At 49.4% G+C, this 22,176-nt stretch overlaps 1 protein-coding gene across 2 annotated transcripts in view; it reads right to left on the bottom strand.

The window, feature by feature from the left end:
* SLC12A8 (solute carrier family 12 member 8) overlaps nucleotides 1–22,176 on the bottom strand; it is a 103,527-nt gene that overhangs the window by 55,449 nt on the left and 25,902 nt on the right. The window lies entirely within an intron of this gene.

Below are 22,176 nucleotides of genomic sequence, written 5' to 3'. Positions count from 1 at the left end.
CCTGTGCCTTCACTCAGGCAAGTGACCCGACCTTCCAGACCCTTCTCCCACATCGGTAAGCATTAACAGTGTGCTAACTCTTCAAGCACAGCAGCTCAAATGCTGCTCCCCTTGAGCTTTCCGACCACTCCCTAATGGGGAGCTCCTGCTCCCTCCTCACCGCTCCTGGCACTACGCCTGGCCACAGCAGGTCTTTCCCCGACCAGACTCTCCGACCAGACTCTCCGAGGCAAGAAATCCAGTCTTACACATCTCTGCCCCCCAGAGCCAAGCACTGCACCTGATGCACAGTAGGTAGGTTGCAAATATGGGTCACACTGAAAAGAAGCCTTCTCTTAGATCTCTCAGCTCATGGGCACATCTCGCGTCCACGCTTTCAATCTGACTTGTTCACAGACTGCAGCAGGAACATCTCAGATCTGATTTCTTCAAAGTGTTTTAAACATCTTTGTACACTGATTTTAACAATGTTTTTCAATTGGTTTCAATCCTGCAGGCTTGTCGTTTCTTTGTCAAAGGAGGTCACTTTGAACAGCATGCGGGAATGTGCTGGTGGAATGCAGGGTTTTAAGACATAAGTCAAGTGTTCTTGGGCTCAGGAACACCCAAGATATTCAGCCTCTGCTTTTGAATCTCACCTCTGGGAATGAGCTGGTTTGTTCCTCCTGACAATATAGCCCAAGAGAAGCCAATCCCTGCTCCCTTTCCCTGAAGCCCCACAATCCCATGGGATGGGTGTTCAGCCACCACTCCACGGCCAACCGGAGGGTCAAGGTGACAGAATCTCCTGCCAGCCTCGTCCTCCCCGCTCAGGCTTAGTTACAGCCCGAGCTTCCAGCCACAAAAGAGAGCTCCTGCCACGCTGATGAGTCCAACGAGGTCGCTCGCGCTTCTCTCGGCTTCCAAGATTCATAACTTCATAGGAAAAATATTTTCCAAAAAAATAATAAAAGGAAAGCTCAGTGAAGCACAAGGGACCCCTGAGAGTCCAGACAGAACTTAAATCATTGTCAATGGCTTTCTTTTGCCTGAACACGGGATTTTTTTCTGGCATATTAAATCCCAAGTACTGCACAACATTTCTGAATGGTTTGGCACCATTCAGAGGACCAATAGCTGGTCCTCCCCTCATTAACAAAAAAGCAATAATAGCTAAGTTAACTTTAGCTTATCCGCTGGCTGACCCCACAGGCGAGTCTTTCTGAGCAGAAACCCGGCCCAGCCTGACTTGGAACTGAACCCGGCCAAGCTGGAAGGATGCACAGGTCGGACAGCACATCTGAGCGGAGGGCTGTGCGTGCGGGGCAGGCCAGCCACGCAGGGCACAAACGCTTTGTCAGGCGCGTTCATCTCACCAGTCCCAAAGGTGGCCCTGACACAGGGAGCCTGCGGTCACCAGGCCTGAAGGGCTTTGCCCGGGTCAGCCTGAAGGTTCAGAGGGATTTGAGGCCCAGTAGACGAGTCACTGGGAAGACTTTTCTCTACCTCCTTCCCCTCAACAAGGCTTTGAGAATAGACGCTTGGGGCTGGGGAAGAGCCTGCCTCAGTCGCCCTCTCTTGCAGGGCCAATGAGAAAGGCAGCCCTGACACGCTCACAAGCACACTGTCACTCACACGCTCACACTCCTGCTGGCCCAGCCCGCTCTGAGCTGGACCCAAGTCCAGTTCTGAATCTTTCTCAATGAAATAATCTGAACTTTGAACTCCATGGATAAAAGTATTTGTCAATACTTTATTTATAATAGTGTAAAATTGGGGGAGGATCTAAATGTCTAACTATGGGAGACTGAGATAGTTTACATGTTTATAAAGAGTTTTTAGTATGATACAAAACTGTCCATGTTACATATGATATAGATTATGTTAGAATACTGGATACGAGTTATAGTATAAATACAAAAAAAAAGTCTTTTTAAAAAATTTTTAAATTTTTTGTAGAAATGGGGTCTGACTATGTTGCCCAGGCTGGTCTTGAACTCTGGCCTCAAGTGATCCTCTCACCTTGGTTTCCCAGAGTGCTAGCATTACAGGTATGAGCTCCTGCACCCAGCACATGTTTTAATTTATACATGTAAGAAAAGTCTAGAAGAAAACATACCAAAATACTAACTGTGGTTATCTGCATAGCGCAATTATGAGCAATTCTTTTTCTTTATTTTTTTATTTCTACAAAACTGCCACATTTTTTAAAAGGAACATAATCTACTTGTCACCAAAAAAATAATATCTTTTAGGAAAACAAACAAAACATCCCACAACTGAAAGTGCACTCTCTCCAGGCAGCTTTTCTATATATGAGTGTCTTTTCTTTCTTTTTTTTTTTTTCATTACCATTTATACTCTACCTGTTTTCCCAGATGATTTGAGTGGCTTATGAGAAAAACATAAATAAGATAGGGCAAATAAAATAAAGACCAAGAAAAGAAAGAAACTGAGCAAGAGAGAGAGGACAAGAACCCACTGTTGTATTCCATGACTCGACCTGAGGCCTCTGCATAGGGCTTGGAGGTTCTGTTTGGACCAAGCCCACTCTGGCAGGGCATTGCGCCTGGTGGCCCATCCCTCACGTGTGCCACTTTCCAGTGGACGAGAAGGAGCCCCCAAGGCTGGCACAATGGACCCTCATTTTCTCTGCCTTTATATTCCCAGGCGTTTGTGACTTCCACCCCCCACCTGTCACCACCCCACCTCATGGTCCCCAGTCCTGAGCCAGCCTCATGGAGTCTTGCTCACTGATCTCTACCCTGCCTGCTGGGGCCCAGGTCTCTCTCCCACACCCTGAACCTGGTGGTTCAGCCAGATGTGGAGCCTATGCAGAGTGGGTGCCCAGGTAAGACACTGAGCCTCTGACTGGCAGCCACTGGCTAGCTGAGGGATGGTGTGAGGTCAGAGGGTCATGCCTGAGGCCCACACTACCTGCCATTCCTTCCAACAGTGGCTCCTAATGCCTGCCTTCCTGATGTTCAGACCAAGGTTCCTAATTCTTTTAGTCATGGCCCTGTTTGAGTGTCTGCTGAAAGCTGTGGTCCTTGTTCCCATAGACAGCACATTTTGCATTCCATTTGGAGTGGCCCAGATCTCAGAAGCCTCGCAGGAGGCCATGGACCCTGAGGTTCAGGGCCTCTACTCTAGGGACTCCCTCTGCACCAAAGACTGTCCGGCCAGGCCCTGAGGCACCTACAACTTTCGTACCCTGACGGCCACCATGCCTGGCCTCGGAGTTGACAGCAGCCCTGAGAGTGACGGAGCCAATAACGTTTTTGTACTGCTGTCCTTGCCATGCAACGATGAGACTGTGTTCACAGAAATTGTGCAAGTCCCCCCAAGGACATCACAGGGCAGCCTTGCTTCTGCAAATAATGCTGAGCAACCATAAGCCGAGCATTTCCTATGTGCCAGTCACGGAGCACCAGGTCCTCACAATGTCATCCTCCCTGCAGGATAAGGGAGGGGAGGAATCTTGTCCAAGGTCACATAGGCAGACCTGCCTGGACTTCACCCCCTGCCTGTCCCAGTGGCAGAGGCCAGGTCTCTCTCCAGGAGGTGGGTCCCAGGCCCCAGCGCTGCCGTCACAGAGCGAAGCCCAAATCGCGGTTTCCCTCTCAGCCCCAGGAACACGCCCGCAGAGGTCTCCGCATCTCCCTCCGCTCCATCTGCGCAGGGCAGGCAGGGGTCCTATCCACGCTGAGGGGTATGTGACTGGCTGGGGCTTGCACAGGGGGGAGGGCACACAGCCCAGCCTGGACCCCAGCTCTGTCTGCATTCAGTTTTCCATCTACGATGCTGTTCCTCCATAATTCATCCCGAAGTCATTTCCCCAGGGGTACCTAAAGCTCACTTCTTGACCTCAAAGGGGTCTCTTTGCCTCTGTGGGACTTTCATTTCCTCTGCTGGTAAAAGGGGGTCGCTGGGCTGGGGTCCTGTTATCTGACATCTTCCAACTCGGAAAGGCCTGGGATGCCTGGGGCCCGCAGCTGCAGCGTGTGAATGCAGCTGGGTTTGACCTGAACATCTGTTTCTGTATCCGCGGAATAAAAATACTTTGGTCCTGTTTGAGCTGTGTGCTCTCAGGAAGAACAAAAACAGAGCCCTGGGTGGGTGTGGGGGTGGGGAAGGATAGAACAAATGACAAGACCCAGGCAGGAACGGGCAGAGGGAAAGTCCTTGAAGCTCTGTGTGCAGAAAGGCTTGACCTTTCCACCAAGAATTTGGGTAACTCAGGTTGCTTGTGATGTGGCCAATGGGTTGTGGCTTTGGCGGAGGGAGCGGTCCCAAGGGGTGCTGGTGGGAGCCCACCCTCCTACCCTGGCCAAAGCCGCTCCTAAGGGTGACAAACAGCTGCTGTGGCAGGGCCGGGCTGGGCCCCGCAGCAGCGCTCAGCCCCGCCCCGGCAAGGTGGCCGCCTGGAAGCCCCGTGTGGCACCTGCGGTGTCCCCGCCCCCGCCGTGGGGGTGCGGAAATTAGCAGAGGCAGCCGGGAAGTCATCGCCCGGCCGTGGGTGTCGGATCGAGCCTGCTGACTAACTTAGAAAGCGAGGTTTCTAAAAATGATGCCGGGCGCGGGCAGCGGCTGCGGGCGGGGGGGCTTCCGGCGCGCTGGCTTTCTCCAGGGTCTGTCCCCAGACCAGCGACCAGCGACCAGCCAGATGGCGCTTTCCTGGGAACGGACAATGGGAGAGGCTGGTCCAACCGAGAATAGAAAGAGCGGAGGAAGGGCCGGCAGGGAGAGAGGAAGGAGGGACGGTCACGGGGGGCAGCGGCAGGACAAGGAGAGGAGCGGCTTCAGGAAAGGGCGCACCGCCACGCCGCCCGCCGGGGCCTGGGGCTCTGGGGACGCGGACCACCGGCAGGGGCAGGGGCTGGGACGGCCGCGAGGAGCGAGCGAGGCCCCGGCCGGGGACGCCCAGGACAGCGCGGCTGGACCGGACCGCGGGCCTCGTGCGACGGCCTCGTGCGCTGCGCCGGCTCCTCCGGGCCCTCCGCGGGCGCGCGCCCCGGCTTCCGCTGCCTCGGGGACACAGATCGCAGCAAATCCGAAATGGCCTGACAGAGAGGGCTCAGCGAAAAGGGGAGAAAGGGAGTGCCCACGGCCCCGTCCTGCTATTTTAGTCACCCGCAAGAGTTCCTGCCCGAGCAGCGCCACCCTCACCCCGACGCTCGTGCAGATACTGCCCAGCCCCAGATGGGCCGAGATGGGACGAACATGAGCCATCAAACCCAGCAGACCCCAGCCTGCCTGGGTGGTAGGTGGAGTTTTCCCTCTGAGCTTTGGTGTTAGCTCCTGGGAGCTGCGAAGGTTGAGGCAGCCGTAGGTTATCAGGAGGGAGACCAGACAAAACTGAGCTGGAAAAGCATGTATTTAGAAGTCTCAGCTACCTACGCCCATCCTCCCTGGGCATGGGGCACAGGGGCCTCTTCCTGGCACAAGGACTCTAAACATCTCTGGGCAGGAAGGCAAGAGCTGTGGCAAGACCAGGAATTAGGACACGTAGGTCCAGGTGTGGGGTCTGCCGCAGACTCACCACTCACCGTGGAACTGCGGGTGAGCCCTGTTCCCTCGGAGCTTTGAAATGAAACTCTGAGCCAGTGAGTCTGGGACGGGCCAGAAAGTCTACATTTCTAATAAGCTCTCAGGTGATGCCAAGCTCCCACCTGCAGATCACACTCCCAGTAGCTGGGTACTAGATGATTTTTCAGGACCCTTCTAATTCTGAAATCTGGCCCACCAGAAGCCCACAATCAGGACTCAGAATACATCATCCAAATGCACAGTTGATTTCCAATGTCAGATGTATTAATAAAACCCCAAACTAGCTTCCAGAACGTGTCCCTACTCCCCTTGCTCTGTGGTTGTCAATACAATATGTGCTGCAGAACTGTGAAACAATCTCACTGCCACATTTTTCATGTGTTAATAAAACAAACCAATTTTGGATGCCTGCCACGGGTCTTACGTTGTTTTCGTTTTCTGCTGTTTTGGGATCAAGAGTGTCATTGGTGCCCTCATTAGTGCAAATAATGAAAGCTTAAAGACAGAGAAGAGAGGAGGAAACCTTCATGGGCTAATTCATTGCCATTTTAACAACAGAGGAAACCGGCGTGCAGAGTTGGAAGCCAGTTGTGCAACAGGCATGGAGAGTGGAAAGTGGATCAGCAACCCTAATTCAGAGTCCAGTTTGGAGTACCAAGTCCAGTGTGCTGGGCTCTCCCATAGAACAGGGTCATAACAATCCCAGTCCAACTATAGGTGCTCTGTAAAGTGATTTGAAATTGAACTGAATGGGGCTGTGTTGATTTGGACTGTATTGATCATGGCCTGGAGACATGGAAGAGGAAATGGTAGGTTTGGAAGAGGCCCCCAGGGAGTTCTGGGCAGGGAGCTGGGAGCCTTCCCCAGACCACAGTCTCCTCCCTGGCTTCAGCCCTGGTGACTTTGGCTCTATGGAGGGTGGGGAGAGGATGTGAGCAGGGTTTCCAGCCCTGAGCCCCCACCCAGAGAGCAAATACACAGAGGAGGGCTGGGCATTCCAGCAGTGGCCAGAAGGGAAATGTGAAGTGGGGCTGGGCCTGCCCGGAGGGCCGAGGGAGTCCACCCAGCCTGGAGCCTCGGAGCCTCGCCTGGCCCTGGGGAGGGCCTCCACCCTGAGGGAGGACTAGCTGCCAGGAAACAGCTGGAAAAGCCCCCAGGGCCGGGCAACCCACAGAATGAAGGGCTCAGGTTGGGGGGATGTCAGGGCAGCACCCCCACACCTGGGAGGGGAGCAGCTGAAAGTGCCCCCTTAATAAGAGCAGCTCCTGCCAAGCCCTGACCTAGGAGGACAGTCCTGGGCTCTTTCTGAGCAAGAGTTTTCTCACTTGTGAAAGGAAAGATGAACCTTTTCCTCATGAAGAATTATTTCTAATAAACAAGAAGTTGTTCCATCTGCTAACATGGGCTCTATTTTAAATCCTTAATAAAGCTTTTTTTATAATGGCCTTGGGGTCAGTAAGTTGAGATGAGAGATTTTTGCCTTGAGAGGCCTACAGCGGAAAGAGTTGTCAAATGTCCAAGAACGTGAAAAGAGCCGGACGGTGCACGTGGGCCTCCCCTTGGGCCCAGGAAATGAGGCATCTTGGGAGGAGGACAGTGATGGCCACTTACACTGAGCAAGAGTTTACGCAGGGCGCTGTTCCAAATGCTTTACTGTATTAAATCATTTAAGCCTCACAAGCACCCTGTGAGGTAGATGCATTTTTTTCAGGTAAGGAAACTGAGGCACAGAGAGGCAACTGGGATTCAAACCTTGTGCTGCTAGTGCTGGGGCTGGTGCTCACCCCAGGATGCAGGGACTTTGGAGGGGAGCCAGGAGCTCAAGCTGGCCGGGCTGGCGCCCTGCAGAGGGGCCAAAAGAGGCTCCACCCTGGCTCAGCCCACAGAGCCCCCACCAGCCTGCCCTAGCTGCTCTCAGCTCAAAGGAGCCTGAGAAAGGAAAATCTGGCCTTCTTATCTCCTGGGGGAAAGGAATGCGCTCTCCCGCCAGGATAAGGGGCTGTTTTGATAGGAAGTCTCCACCCTGGCTGTGGGTTCCTCCCAGCCACCACTCACTCCTTCTGGCTGTCCCGGGCTCTGGCATCCCACTTCCCATGCTTAAACTCCTGACCCCCGACACCCCCAAAATAATCCTAAACCAAATCATGTACCCGCCCCCCGGCCCCCACAAATCGGCTGCCCCTGCACCACTCCATGCTGGTCAAGAGCTCTGACCTCAGGGGCACTCCCCTGCCCCACTCATGCCTGGACAGCCTCTCCAGGCAGGCAGTGAGGAGGGGTGGGAGGGGGGTGGCGCCTGCAGGGAGGGGTGTCAGCATCAACACTCAGGGTGTGGATGCAGGCCCACCCTCCTGCCAAGCACCAGACTGAAAACATTCAACACTCAGACTCCACCTCCAGTTCTGTAGCCTTGGACAGCTCCCCCCCGCTCTAAGTCCTGCCCAAAAAACAGAGCAGAAGCTCTCTTAGAATCCCATGGCTAAAGATGCAGTATCATAGAACCACAGACACTAGGGTTATAGGCCTCAAACCCATTTTACAGATGGGAAGGCTGAGGCCCAAGAAAGGAGACCCCCACGTCACAAAGTTAGCAGCTGGTCAGGCAAGACCAGGACACAGTGTGGCCAAGCCTTTGTCCAGCATGTTCTGTGGGTCTGCACAGGCCCTGTGATGGCGTTCCTCTCTCTGTTGTTACTGCCTGGCTACCTGTCTGTTTTTCCACTAGAGTATGAGCCAGGTGGGGGCAGGGACCATGCTGTCTTATTTCCTGGGGTATCTCTAGTACCTAGCCCCAGGGACATGCCAAAAATAGAAAACATTATTAATAATGAACAAAGGAAACAACCCACGTGTCCATCAACAGATGAATGAATAAAGAATATGAGGTATGATCCACACAATGGACTATGATTTAGCTATAAAAATGGATTTCTGATCCATGCTACATGAATGCACTTCGAAAGCATTATGCTAAGTGAAAGAAGCCAGCCACGAAAGGACAAATATTATATGATTTCACTTATAGTAGCTCCCCCCTTCTCCACAGGGCATGTGTTCCAAGCCCCCCAGTGATGTCTGAAACCATGGATCGTACTCGATATGGTTCGGATGTTTGTCGCCTTCAAATCTCATGTTGAAATTCAATCCTCAGTGTTGGAAGTGGGGCCTGGCGGGAGGTGTTTGGGTCATGGGGGCAGATACCTCACGATGGCCTGGTGCCCTCCCTCAGATAAGGAGTGAGTGCCCCTTTATTAGTTCATGAGACAGCTGGAAGTTTAAAGGAGCCTGGCCCCCCCTCCTCCCTCTCTTGCTCCTGCTCTCACCACGTGACACACCTGCTCCCCCTTCACCTTCCACCTTGACTGGAAGCTCCCTGAAGCTCACCAGAAGCAGATGCTGGTATCACGCTTCTTGTACAGCCTGCAGAACCCTGAGCCAAAATAAACCTCTTTTCTTTATAAACTACCCAGCCTCAGGCATTCCTTTATAGCAATGCAAAAAGGGCTAACACAGTACTTAACCCTTTACATATTATGTTTTTCCTAAATATACATATGTATGATAGGGCTTAATTTATAAATTAGGCACAGTAAGAGAATAACGATAATAATAAAATAGAACAATTATAACAACATACTATAATAAAAGTTATGTGAATGTGGTCTCACTCTCTCTCTAAAAATATCTTATTGTACTATACTCACCTATTTTGGACTGTGGTTGATAACTGAAACCTTGGAAAACAAAACCGTGCGCAAGGGGGGACTGCTCTATGTGAAATATCTAGAACAGGCAAATTCACAGAGGCGTAGAGTAGAGGTTACCAGGGGCAGAGGGGAGGAATGGGGAATTATTGCTTAATACATACAGAGTTTTGTTTGGGGTGATGAAAAGGTTTTGGAAGCAGATGGTTATGATGGTTGCAAAACAGCGTTAACGTAATTAAGGCCACTGAACTTAAAATTGTTAAGATGGTCAGTTGTGTGTTATAGACATTTTACCACAATAAAAAACACAGCACCCCTCAGGGATCACACCCTGCACCCTCGGTCTAGGCCTGAGCTCCTCCCTGCTTTACAGGAATGGAAAGAGACTATAAGGGGAGCCACTACTCCTGGACATGGCCGCAGGCTCTTCTGAGCACACCAAGGCAGAAGCTGCCCCCTCCGGAGAAGCCCAGGTGGGGAAGCTGCACCAGCCATCGGACCAGGATCCTGTCAGGGTGGATTTGGACGGAAAGCACCGTGTGGAAACCACGCTCCCTTTGCTGATGTGTGGAACCCATGGTGTTTTATTCAGGGGTGAGGGGTGAGGGAATTTGCAGCAAAGCTGCCGAGAAGCACAAACTGCAATGTCTCCATATCAGGCATGCCCAACTCCCTCTGAAAACTTCAGCAAAGTCGAGGGCACTGTTGTCCCAGTCCCACTTTTAGTACATGTTCCCATTTTCAAAACTCATGGTCACTGGGACCTGAGGCCTGGGAGGAGTGTTGGACACAGAGTCTCACTAGGCGAGAGCTGGCTTTGAATGAGTGTGCCTTGAACCCCAGCTTCCCCGGGCCAGCGCGATAGCACACTGACCTTATGCTGTGCCTTGGCCCCCTCTGCTCTCACCCACAGCCTCCTGGCTCTGAGAGGAGGAAACCAGAAGTGGCACCTGCCCGTGCCTCTGTGTGTTCCTTTGCAAGCCTTTGTGTGCCTTCTCTGCAGGTGCTTGTGGAGATGAGGTGTGTTGTACCATCGCCCCATCAGATTAGATCTCCTCAAGGTCAAGGACGAGGGATGCTCCTCTTGGGTGGACTTGATTTTGGGGCCCCAGGAACTTACCTTGTTATGCAAAGTATGCTCATGGAACCAGGAGTACCAGCATCGTCTGAGAGCTTCTCAGAAATGCAGAATCTCAGCTCTCTCCCCTCTCTTCTCACCCCCTACGTGTGGCATTGGAATCTTCATTTTATTAATAACAAGAGCCCCAGATCTTGAAGTTTGAGAAGCACTGTCTTAGGGTATAACCCAGGGGCCTCCAGGACCTATTCGTCCAGGACAAACAATGATAATGATAATAATTATTGAGAACCTATTTTGTGCCAGGTATGACACTAGGCCTCCTGTAAACATTGTCTTATGTTATGCTTTGGCAACCTAGCAAGCTAGACATTATTACCCGCTTTTCAGAAATGAGGAGAGCAGGTCAGAGAGGTTACCTAACTTGACCAGGTCTGTGCAACAAATTATAGCAGAGCTGCAGCTTGAACCCAGGGGTCTGACGACTGTAGTAAACATGATGCAATCCTTCAAATTGGGCCAGCAGGTACAGCCACTTGCCGACTCTCTGCAGGGCCTGAAATTCACTGGCAAATGCAACCCTCAATGAGGTATTCTAGAGGCTGCCCCGTTGCCTAGCGCTGGGCTGGGCTATGGGTGCCCACGTGCTGGGGTTAGGCTAACCCTGTGGCACAGGCCTCGGTATTTCTTCAGAGTGTGTCCCTGAACTTGCATGTCCTGCCCCCAGGAGCATTAAGGTCCAGAACTAGAGTGACACAGAAGTCGGAGAGTGAGCAGGCCTGGCTCAGGAATCTCTATCCCTGGCCTTGTCTGGGCCCCGGAGTGAAGGTACGGGGGAGAAAAGCAGGGTGGGCCCCCAAAGGTCCTTGTGACATAACTTCCAAATTTATGATCCAGGGCATCATCTACAGCCAGCCCCAGGAGGCAGCACTCTCCTGCCAGCTGCACCTGTAGGTCAGCTCCCTGAACCCCAGCCCCCGGCTGGCACCCATAGGCTCCTCGGGCCACAGAGCCCGGCCCAGCCTCACCGAGCTGTCCTTCAGTGGACGCCTTCTGCACACCCACTCATGGTCTGAGACTGTCCACCTGGTCCTCTGGGTCTATAACTGGCCACCTCACTCCCCATCCAACGTGAGGGACTTGAGGGCACATCTCCCCTGACCTTGTGTCCCACACAGACCCACCATCATGCCTGCCAATCCCCCAGATGGATGAGCCAGAAAGTGCCGTCACTGGCCACTCCCCAGCCACAGGGCAAGCATTCTGCAAACTCCCGGCAGAGGACACGTTCCACAGGCAGCGAGAGGAACACAAGCTCGCGGCCAGAAGCCGGGCACAGGCAGGCTATGCTAGCCCAGTAGCTCAGGGTGTCTCCCTCCACTTCCTTGGAACTCCCAGCTGCTCAGGGCTGAGGTGGGCGAGGTAGTGTGAAAGGGCCCTCCCCAGCCGGTGACTGCATGCGTCAAGCATCCATCCCGGGACACTGGCCAGAGAGCGAGCCAGCCAGGCCCTCCTGCTCACAGGGCTGGAGCAGACACAGGGTCCAAGCTGGGCAGCGCGAGCTCCGGCTTCCTTCTGCAGCCTTGCTGGGGTCCCACGGCCTCCCCGGCTGGGGCTCCTTTCTCTGGCGTGCGGAGCCAAAGTCAGCAGATGGAAACAATCCAATGGACACATCCCAGCTGTGGGGTCAGGGGAGGGACTTGGAGCCAGGGGTCTAGGACTCTGGTCAGTTGTTCTTTCTTCATCAGAATCAAACACAGAACAGAACAAGAGGCCGGCGTGGGGCGCACCTGCTCCTGACCCTCCCTCAGCCAGGGGAGAGCAGGGACTGCCACCTACAGAAGACCTTCTACCCAGGGCTGGATCCGAGCAGCCAGGGAGTAGGGTACCTAAAGTATGATTTTCTCACCCGACCAAAGAAATAGTACATGTGCAACTCACCTAATTTTAAAAACAAGAGCCACCAACATAAGCTGTTATTCCATGGATAGAACAAATAAAAGAACATGCTTTGCCTCCTATTCAGGCCAGTAAGAAAGAGGAGGAGGGAAACAGAAGGCAAGAAGGGATGGGGCGGGGATGGTGAGCTGGGGGCAGGGAGGGGGAAGAGAGACTAGAAGAGTGGGGAGGAAAACAGAGAGAGAGAGACAAACAGAAGAGGAGAAAAGAGGAGAGAAAGCAGGCAGGTTGTGAGGAATGCCGGAGATGACAGTTTGCTGTCGGCTTGGTCTGCAGAAGTTCAGAAATCCTTACCTGGACACCAGCCTTTGTTTACAATTCTTCCCTGTTCTAATCCTTTAAAATGCCTCTGTTCCAAGCCTGAATCTTTCCCCTTTCAGGGTCAAGGATGCCTTTGAGAATCTGGCAGTAGTTCTGGACCCCTCCCAGAAAAATAGACTTATCCACATAAAATTGTGCATGCACGTTCAGGGGCTCGCTGACCCTGTGTTAAAACTACCTATTCTGGAAGCTCCACTCTGATTGGGAGACACAAAATGGCCAAAACAGAAATGCCTCACCTGCCAGGTGACACTGAGACAAGGGATGTGTTGAATCTTACTTGTGTGTTCAAACCATCACCATCAAGCTTCAATCATACCATCGGCTTCACTGATACAATTTTCGGGCCTAAGCACGTTTCCCTAGTTACTATCCCCAACAGTGGGGCTAGAAGCAAGGCTGGTGGCTCCAAGGAGCCACCTTTGTGCATGGATGGTTATTATGCAGTAAAAGGGCTGCCTTACCCTGGAACTAATCCTTTCCAGATTGATGGGATTATTCAGTCCCACATTTACAGCAGCTCCCAAATCCAAATGTGCATAAGAATCACCAGTGTGCTTGTTTAAAATGCAGATTACTAGTCTAAAATTTGAGAGTCTGGAACAGACTGTTTTTCTAATGAGCCTCTAGGTGACTCTGATACAGACACTCCCCACATCGGACTCGGAGACATCCTGTTCTTCTAGCAAACTGCAAGCCTGGGAAGCTGAGCTTCTGGCCCAGCAGATCCGCTAATTCCCACTCCTTGTAGTGTCCTCCTCGTACACCGGGGGGCAGGAGTAGGCACACACACAAGGGTGCTGGGAGACAGGTTCAGACTACTGCATCAGAAAGGCTACCTTTATGGGCTAAAAAAGAATGAACAATAGTTCATAGTTCACGTGAAACCTTCCAAGGGCCTTTAAGGCAGTGGCTCCCAGATACGATCAACCACACAAAAAAAGACCCTGGAGTACCTCTTACAGTCCAGACTCCCAGGCTTCAGGCTACTAGGAAACACACACACACACACACACACACACACACACACACACACACACACGCTAGTGACAAGTTTTTGCAATAATTCTGTTATACAGGCAGGTATCAGAACTTGTTTGTTCATGGCACTTACAGGCCCAAGTTATTTCGATCAAGATACCAGACCATTATCGCAAAGATGCTTTGAAAAACTAAAGTGCCCTTAAAATTACCTAGAAAAAAAACAGTGAATACTATCAGGGTTTTCTTCTTCTTTTCTCTTCCCCTTCCTCCTCCTTTTTCTTCTTCAGTGAGGAGACGGGTTGCGGAAGGCAGGCCACACAGGAGTGCCCCGAACGGGTTCCAGATGGTACAGCCCGACTGACTCTCGGCCCGACTGCTCTTCCCTTTACCCTGGAGTGCCGCACACATATAATCCCTGCCTGGCTGTGCCGTGACACGAAGACGGTTGAGAGGCACTAGGTCAGGTGTAAAAGAAACCCATGGAAAGGGAGGAACAGCTCAATCTAGAAGAGACTGTGAAGATATTTTCTGATTCTCTACAAGGTGGAACTTCCACACAAAAGGACACTATTATGTGCCCAAACCAGTCCACACCGGGCTTGGCATCTGACAGGGCTGTCGGGGGAGGTGTCTCGAGAAATGCCAAAGAAGCAGCCCCATGTCAACCACTTGGCAGAGCAGCGGCAACAGGGAAAGCTGGGCACAGGTCGCAGATCCTCCACCAGCGTGAGAGGTCCACAGTATGTTTGTCTAGAATCTTCCCTTTGTCAAAGCAAGCTTATTTACCGAGTTTCCTCATTTCAAGTATAATTTTTTTAAACCTTCTTGTTTTCTGAAATTTGGATGTCTTACAATCAACACGAAGACTTAATGTCAGGTGGTTTTTTCCACCTGAAAATTTGGCATCTTAAATTTTACGGTATCTTAGAATAGAGGAAGTAAGTCTCATTACCTCCTTTAATCTCTAAACAATCCGTGAGGCAGGCGTTATTATTACTCTGTGTTTTCCAGATGAGGAAACTGCTGCTTAGACAGGCCATTTCCACAGGGTCAGGGAGTGAGGAAGTGGCAGAGCCAGGACTAAAATCCCCGTTCCAGTATTTCTTCCCGGGCAGTGTGAGAGCAGACGTGTCCGTACAGTAGGAATTGGGGCTCCGGGAGGACAGCGCTGAAAAGTGGCTTCCACCCTGAGTCACTGGGGTGGAGAAAGCAAAAAGGGATTTTCCTTTTGCTTCAGATAGAAATTTGAAAAACAAAAAAAAAATAGAAAGATATATAGGGTTTGTTTGGTTGCTGTTGTTTGTTTGTTCCTTTATTGCTTTACAACTTAAGAAGGTGCCATGCACAAACACTCAAATGATATCACATTTGGCACCTGTAAGTTTAAAATGGCGTTTGTTTGGACAGTAATTACAGATTTACTGTTTGGATTTATTACTTTATTTACTTTCAGATGTTCTGAATTTCTTGCAATTGAGGTTGTAAGGTGTTGTACTTTAAGAGATCTAGCATTTCAGTTTCTGCCAGTTTAAGAGGAGTCTGGAAGACGTTTCACAGAAGAAATCATCACCAAAATAATAAAACCAAAAAATTCTTCTCTACAATATTCAGTAAGTGCTCATTTGGAAAGCAGCCAGGAGGAAAAAAAGAGAACCTCCCCTCCCACCAAAACTCAAAGAAAAAAACAACTACTTTTGAAATATTATTTCTAATCCTTTAAAAAATGCCCTCCCGGGGAGGTATTTCTTTCCATTAGACAGACGAACAAACTCAGAAGTTTTGGTGATTTGCCCACAGTCACACAGCTAGTAAGGAGCATGTGTTCTGCTAGGACTAATCACAAAAGCACATATTATTGTCATTGATCCCATTTCATGAGGGCAGGGAACATGGCTATCTTACTGTCGTGACTGGCCCCTGGGTAGGAGGGTGGGAGGAAGACAGAAGGGCAGCAGGGAGGTATGTGTACAGCCAGGCGCTCTGTCCACCCCCAACCCCAGACCACTTCTTGGGAGACTGTGCACTGACAATCTGTGTCACCGGCTGCGTTCTCCTACATTTCTCATCACACTTCCACAGCGGCTCAGATTATGTTTCTAGGACTGTGTCCATCTGCCTCACTGGATCCGGATTCACTCTGGTTTGTTTCCCAGGCAGTCACTCAGCAAAGTGTCACTGAGCGTCAGCCATGTGCCTGGTACTTTCTAAGAGGCTGGGATAAAATACAATAAGATGTGATTCCTGTGCTTGCGGCTCTTGCAGCCTAAAAGACAATGACCTGCTTATGACCTCCTACTCGGCAGGGCGTGCCCTCAAAATCCAAGGTGCAGGGGCTTTTCTGCAGCTGCCCACCAAGCTCTCTTACCTACCACCAGGGCTTCTTTCTGCTGTTTCTGATGCCTTGTTTGTTACTTTCAGAGACACCAAAGGGTGGCCCAAATTCGGATGCTCTTCTCAGTAGCATGTGCCTGCCTTTTCCCGGGGGCATGTTTCCCGCGCTGGGAAGCACAGACAAGCAGGAGGAGCGAGGCAGGTGCTGTCACAGGACGCTCTGCCCCTGTGGTGTGAAACGGCTATGAGTGATGGAAGAAGCCTCTTGGTATCACATGTGAGGAAACGGAAGGTAAAGCCACCCCCAAATCACTGGTCAAGTTGGCTTCTGACCCTTGGCCAGAGTTCTTCCATGACACCCACTCTGCACACCAAGGGATGAAGGGTTAGAGGGAGAAGAAACTGCAGCCCACTGACTTCTAACAGAGAATGAATGTTAAAATCAAGTTTTTTATGAGGCAACCGAGATGCACAGATGTTAGGGTCCTGGCCCAGAGCCCCACAGGCAGTGATAGAGAGGACCCTGGCTTTAAGTGTCCCAATGCAAAATACTTTCACTTCACTATTTAGCAACTTCTCAAAATGCATTTTAAATGCCATACCCTATGTGTACTGTTTGTTTTGTGATTCCATCAGTAAATAGCACGGTGGCTCCAGCAGCTAGGAGCAATGTGAGCTTGATGGTTAGGAAGGACATGGACCCTGAAGTCAGACAGCTGGGGCTCAAATTCTGGCTCCACTGCTTACTAGCCATGTGACCTTGGGGAAGATAACCTCTCTGAACCTCAGCTTTCTCATCTTTATCACAGGGACAGTAACAGCACAGGGGGCTGGATGTAGTAACTCATGCGTATAATCTTAGCACTTTAGGAGGCCGAGGTGGAAGGATAGCTTGAGCCCAGGAGTTCAAGACCAGCCTGGCAACATAGCAAGACCCCATCTCTACAAAAAATTAAAAAATTAACCAGGTGTGGTGGCACACACCTGTGGTCCCAGCTACTTGGGAGGCTGAGGCAGGAGGATCACTTGAACCCAGGAGTATGAGGTTGCAGTGAGCTATGACGGCACCACTGCACTCTAGCCCAGGTGACAGAGCAAGACCCTATCTCAAAAAAAAAAAAAAAAAACCCCAAAATAAGATGGACAATGCTTAGCACAATGCCTGGCAGACAGAGAATGCTGGGCAAACATTAATTATTACAGTAGTTCCCCCCCCCTTATCGAAGGAGGATACATTACAAGACCCCTAGTGGATGCCTGAAACTGTAGATCATACCAAACCCTATATTCACTAGGTTTTTACTCTACATATATGCCTTTGAAAAAGTTTAATTTGTAAATTGGGCACAGTAAGAGATTAATAACAATAATAATAAAATAGAATAATCATAACAACCTCCTGTAATAAAAATTAAGTGAATATGGTCTCATTCTCTCAGAGTATCTTATCATACGTATCCACCCTTCTTGTGATAATGTGAGATGGCAAAATGCCCACACGATGAGAGGAAGTGAGGTGAATGACGCAGGCACTGTGACACAGCGTTAGGCTACTATTGACCTTGAACACATGCACTGCCGTACTCAATCTGATAATCCGGCTGGCTACGAAGTGACTAAGGGGCGGGCGGCATACGCAGCGTGGATACGCTAGACAAAGGGATGATTCACATCCTGGGCAGGACGGAGCGGGACGGCGCGAGATGTCAGCACAGTTTTCAGAACGGCGCACAATTTAAAATTTACAAACTGTTTATTTCTGGAATTTCCCATTTAATATTTTTGGACTGCTGTTGACTGTGGGCACCTAAAACCTGGGAAGGTGAAACCAATGATGGGGGAACTACTGTATTATTACCTTCCTCGGTTACTAGACCATCTTCAATCCTTAAATTCAAGAAATGCATAGCAATGTGAAATGACAACTTTTTTCTCTTCTTAATAAATTATTCCACTTTACTTTCTCTACTTATAAGCAGAAATATACTTAGTGTTTCAAAAAGTATTAATTTTATCTGGGCCATTCGGCAAGGAGTGTCTGACAAGGGCACTGCCAGACTCTGATGCATCAGCTGATGTAGACATTGTACATAAACATCTGATGGCCTATTAGAAATAAATGTGAAAGTATTAAGAGCTAGATGTCAGCTTATGAACTGCTTTTCTTAATTATTATGTTTACTCTTGCAAAAAATAAACTCAACTTCACAACCCAATATTTTAAATTTTTCTGAAAAGTGACACAAATTCCCAGAGAAGCAGGGGAAATTTCCTTCACATTCCTAGACTTTACTGCTCAGGGTGAAAGAGACTGTTGTTTGGGCCACAGACGTGTGAGCCAGACATTATTTTCACATGCAAATGATGGCCACATGCAGAGATGACCCAGGCCCCGGCCAGGCAGAGACCCCGCCAGGCTGCCTAGTCATGCTCTCGTGGTGCACTGGGTGAGCTGCAGCCCTGTGTCCAGTGGGAGAGGATATGTGTGAAAAGAGGCTAAAAATACAAAGCATGCTAGAAACCATGCAAATGATTTAATCCAGAGTGAGAAGGCATTAGTCACTGAATCATGCATGGAGGGGGCTGGCCAAGATTTACCAGAAAAAGTGCAGTGTTTGAGCTCATGTGCCAGACAGGCGCTGGGTGCTTTCTGCACAGTATCTCAGGTGGCCGTCAGCCTGCGTGGTCGCTCACACACAGCCAGCGCGGTGTGGGCAGTACGAACACCCACCGCAGGAGCGTGGAACCTTTTATTATGTATTATCACCATTTCGGATCACAAACTAACAACAGCAAAAAAATCAATCAACGGCCTCATTGGTTAAAAGAAATTTTGCTTGAGTTTAAGGGGTGGGTGTATGTTCCCGATGGTGGTGGTGGACAGCAGACAGGATGCAAGGCAGGGAGAGAAGGGTGGGAATGGAAAAAATAAAGTGGTATGTAGAAACGAACCAAGAGAATGAGATCACAAAATTGTTTCCCAAGTTGCATCTGGTCTTCATCTCCACCCCCAGCCCGACTGCGTCATCCTAGGCTGTGTCCTCTCTCGGCCGGGCGGCGGCACCCCTGCCCTGCGGCTCTCTCCACATGTGCCCACACCAACCCCAGGCAGGGTTCCAAAGAACAAACCTCACTCGACCATTTCCCTACTCAAAAGAAAAATCTATCGATCTTTTTACTCGGCTTTTATGATTTCTGCACCTTTATTTTATTTTATTTTATTTGAGACAGAGTCTCACTCTGTTGCCCAGGCTAGAGTGCCGTGGCATCAGCCTCGCTCACAGCAACCTCAAACTCCTGGGCTCAAGCGATCCTCCTGCCTCAGTCTCCCAAATAGCTGGGACTACAGGCATGCGCCACCACACCTGGCTAATTTTTTTATGTATATATTTTTAGTTGTCCAGCTAATTTCTTTCTGTTTTTTTTGGTAGAGATGGGGTCTTGCTCTTGCTCAGGCTGGTCTCGAACTCCTGACCTCAAGTGATCCTCCTGCCTCAGCCTCCCAGAGTGCTAGAAGTACAGGCGTGAGCCATCTCGCCCGGCCGATTTCTGCATCTTTAAAATGCATGTTGAATCTTAAAGTTATTCCTGGTTGTTTTGTTTGTTTGTTTGCCTTTCTAACTAGAAAGACTAAGAAAATTCTCAAGCTCTGTCACCAAGCCTCTGTTTATATTACATCCCATCTGGGACTTCTGAATGTTGCTACATTCATTTTAACTAAAAACACTATATACAATGTGAGCTCAATTATGTTTTAAAACAAAAAAGGATAGAAAAAAGCTATAAGGAAATAGTCTTTAGACTTCATATTTTTAAATTAAACATGTATTATTCTTAATAAAAATTAATTAAAATTATAATTTTGCATGAACCATCTCATTACAAATATGAATACAAATGTGCAAGACACAAACATTGGAAGGAAATGTACTAATATAAATACAGATGCTTCTCGACTTACGAAGAGGCCACGTCCTGATAAACCCATTGTAAGTGGAAAATATCATTAAGTGCAAAATGCATATCAAAAATGCATTTAATACCCCGATAAATCCATCACAAAGTCAAAAAAATCATAACTCAAACCATCATAAGTCAGGGATGGTCTATAAGTTGTCTTTGAATGATAGGATTATGCATGCATTTTTTTTTCTTCCTTTTTTAAAAATTTTTCAGACTTTCTGGGATGAGCATGTATTGTTTTATTATGGCAAAAGCAAACTGTATTTCATTTTTCAAATTTGCTAGCTCCACCTGGTCCACAGGATATACCTGACCTGTCTATACTTTTTCCTATACAATCAGGGAAACCCTTGATGCCTGCCGTGCTTACAACACCTTCTGAGGACATGAGAGTTTATTTCTACCCCGAGATCTCCTTGTGCCCTATGACCCTGCTTCCCTGGACACAATCTCTGGACCAGAAATGGGTGTCCGAGCCAAAGGTGACCATGCAGAGGCTGGTCCCAAGGGAGTTCACTGTCCAAGAGATTTCCCACGAGCCCCTGTCCAGCCAGGCCTCTGGGCAAGAATAAAGGGGAGACCCTTGGAGGAGGCAGCAGGGGACAGCAGGTGTCAGCTCTGGCTGTGATCTGAACAGAGACAAGTTCATGCTCCACTTTTCACCAAGGGTGTGATACCAGCCGATCTTTGAAGCCCTGGAAACAGTGGGGGCTACACAGCTGCAGAGAATTTCCTGAGCTTCCCTCTGTCTCCTCCGTCAAACACCTTCATGACTCTTCCTTGAACCTGACAGGGCCTTATTCCCTTCCAGCCCTCCTCACCCCCACCCTGCTCAGAGCCCTGAGTGCCCGCACACCCGTTTTCCTGCACTCTCTGAAATTTTCCACGCACTTTCTCACCTCTGAGCATTCTGTTCCCTTTCCTTGGGATTACCTTCCCCAGTTCATCACCAGGTGAACTCCTGTGTGACCTCCAGAGTGCACTGACATGTCACCCTCTCCTTGAAGACCTGCCTGACATCCCAGGTCAAGGTCCTTCCACCCTCCTCCACCAGCAGTGTGCGTATTTTCCTTCTTAACATTTGACCGGGGAGTGGTGATTATTTGGTTAGGGGAGAGACTATCCCTTATTCTTGCATGTATCTTAGACTTCTAGCTTTGGCTCTGCACATGGGAAAAGCTTTTTGGTTAATTGGTTAGAGTAGGGGAGAGAGGGAAATTGAGGCTGGGAAGGGACAATGAGAGGCAGAGATAAGGAGACCAAGGGGCTGAGGAAGGACAAGGTGGCAACGCCCAGACAGGGAAAGCACACTAGTGAGACAAAGCCTAAAGTGCACTGTGGAAAGTCTTTTCAGGAATAAGTGCATTTTCCCACTTCAGTCAAAGGTTTCACTTCTATGCAAACATTTCTCAGCTTATTTTTCACCATAGTGAGCCCTGATGCACAACGAGCTTTCCTCATTGTAAGTATCCTAGAATCCTCTTTAGACAACCTTTTTCCTTAGACGCTATTCCCACGTATTTCAAGCATGGAATCACTGTTTTCCCCAGAGCAATGCCTAAAACTTGTTTCTCTGTAGCCTGCAAAACCTCAAAACTGGGGGAGGAAAGTTCTTAGTGTCACTTTGAGAGGTTTTCACAAGGCTAATTCACAGTTTCTGCCTGTTATGATTAAGTGTCAACCCTTAAGGTTACACCTACTGAAGATAGCAAGCAGTTGCAAATATTTATCATGACACTAAGTTAGAAATCATACCACAGCAATTCAACAAGAGAAATGCCTTCTAAAAATCTTGACTACAATACCGAGAAACCTGTTTACGAAGCATTATTTGGGTTTCAGAAATGGTCCCCAGAATCGGAGTTATAATCCACACAGTGATTATAGTCCTCAACACAGAACTTTAGACTTGGAAGAGCAAGAGAGACATTGATCTCTCACAAAAAGATATACAAATACTCCTTTATAGATGAAAAAAATGCTACTTTGAGGAGGAGAAAAAAGTCTCTAATTTTAAAAAATTTTCAACATGGTTAGTTTGTTATTTAAAAATATTAACACCAGACTTGTCAGTTAAGGTGGCAGACTGAATACATGTTCCTAATTTTGTTCCTTCTCCAAATCCCACTAATATACATCAAAGAAGTTTTTAAAAGGACCTAAATCCATAAGAACAGGAAAACAGAAGAAGGGAAAACAGCAACAAAATTTTGGAAGCTAAAAGTAAATGTGCACAGACTGGAGCAGTGTGACCAAGGACGTGTTGAGGGCTATCGTGGCCAAGGCCCCTGCAGCCCCCAGTCC

This window comes from Lemur catta, chromosome 1, assembly GCF_020740605.2.
Source record: "Lemur catta isolate mLemCat1 chromosome 1, mLemCat1.pri, whole genome shotgun sequence".
Taxonomy (NCBI): Eukaryota; Metazoa; Chordata; class Mammalia; order Primates; family Lemuridae; genus Lemur; species Lemur catta.
Note: the sequence above shows the minus strand (reverse complement) of the source record. Positions and strands in the feature narration are given on the sequence as shown.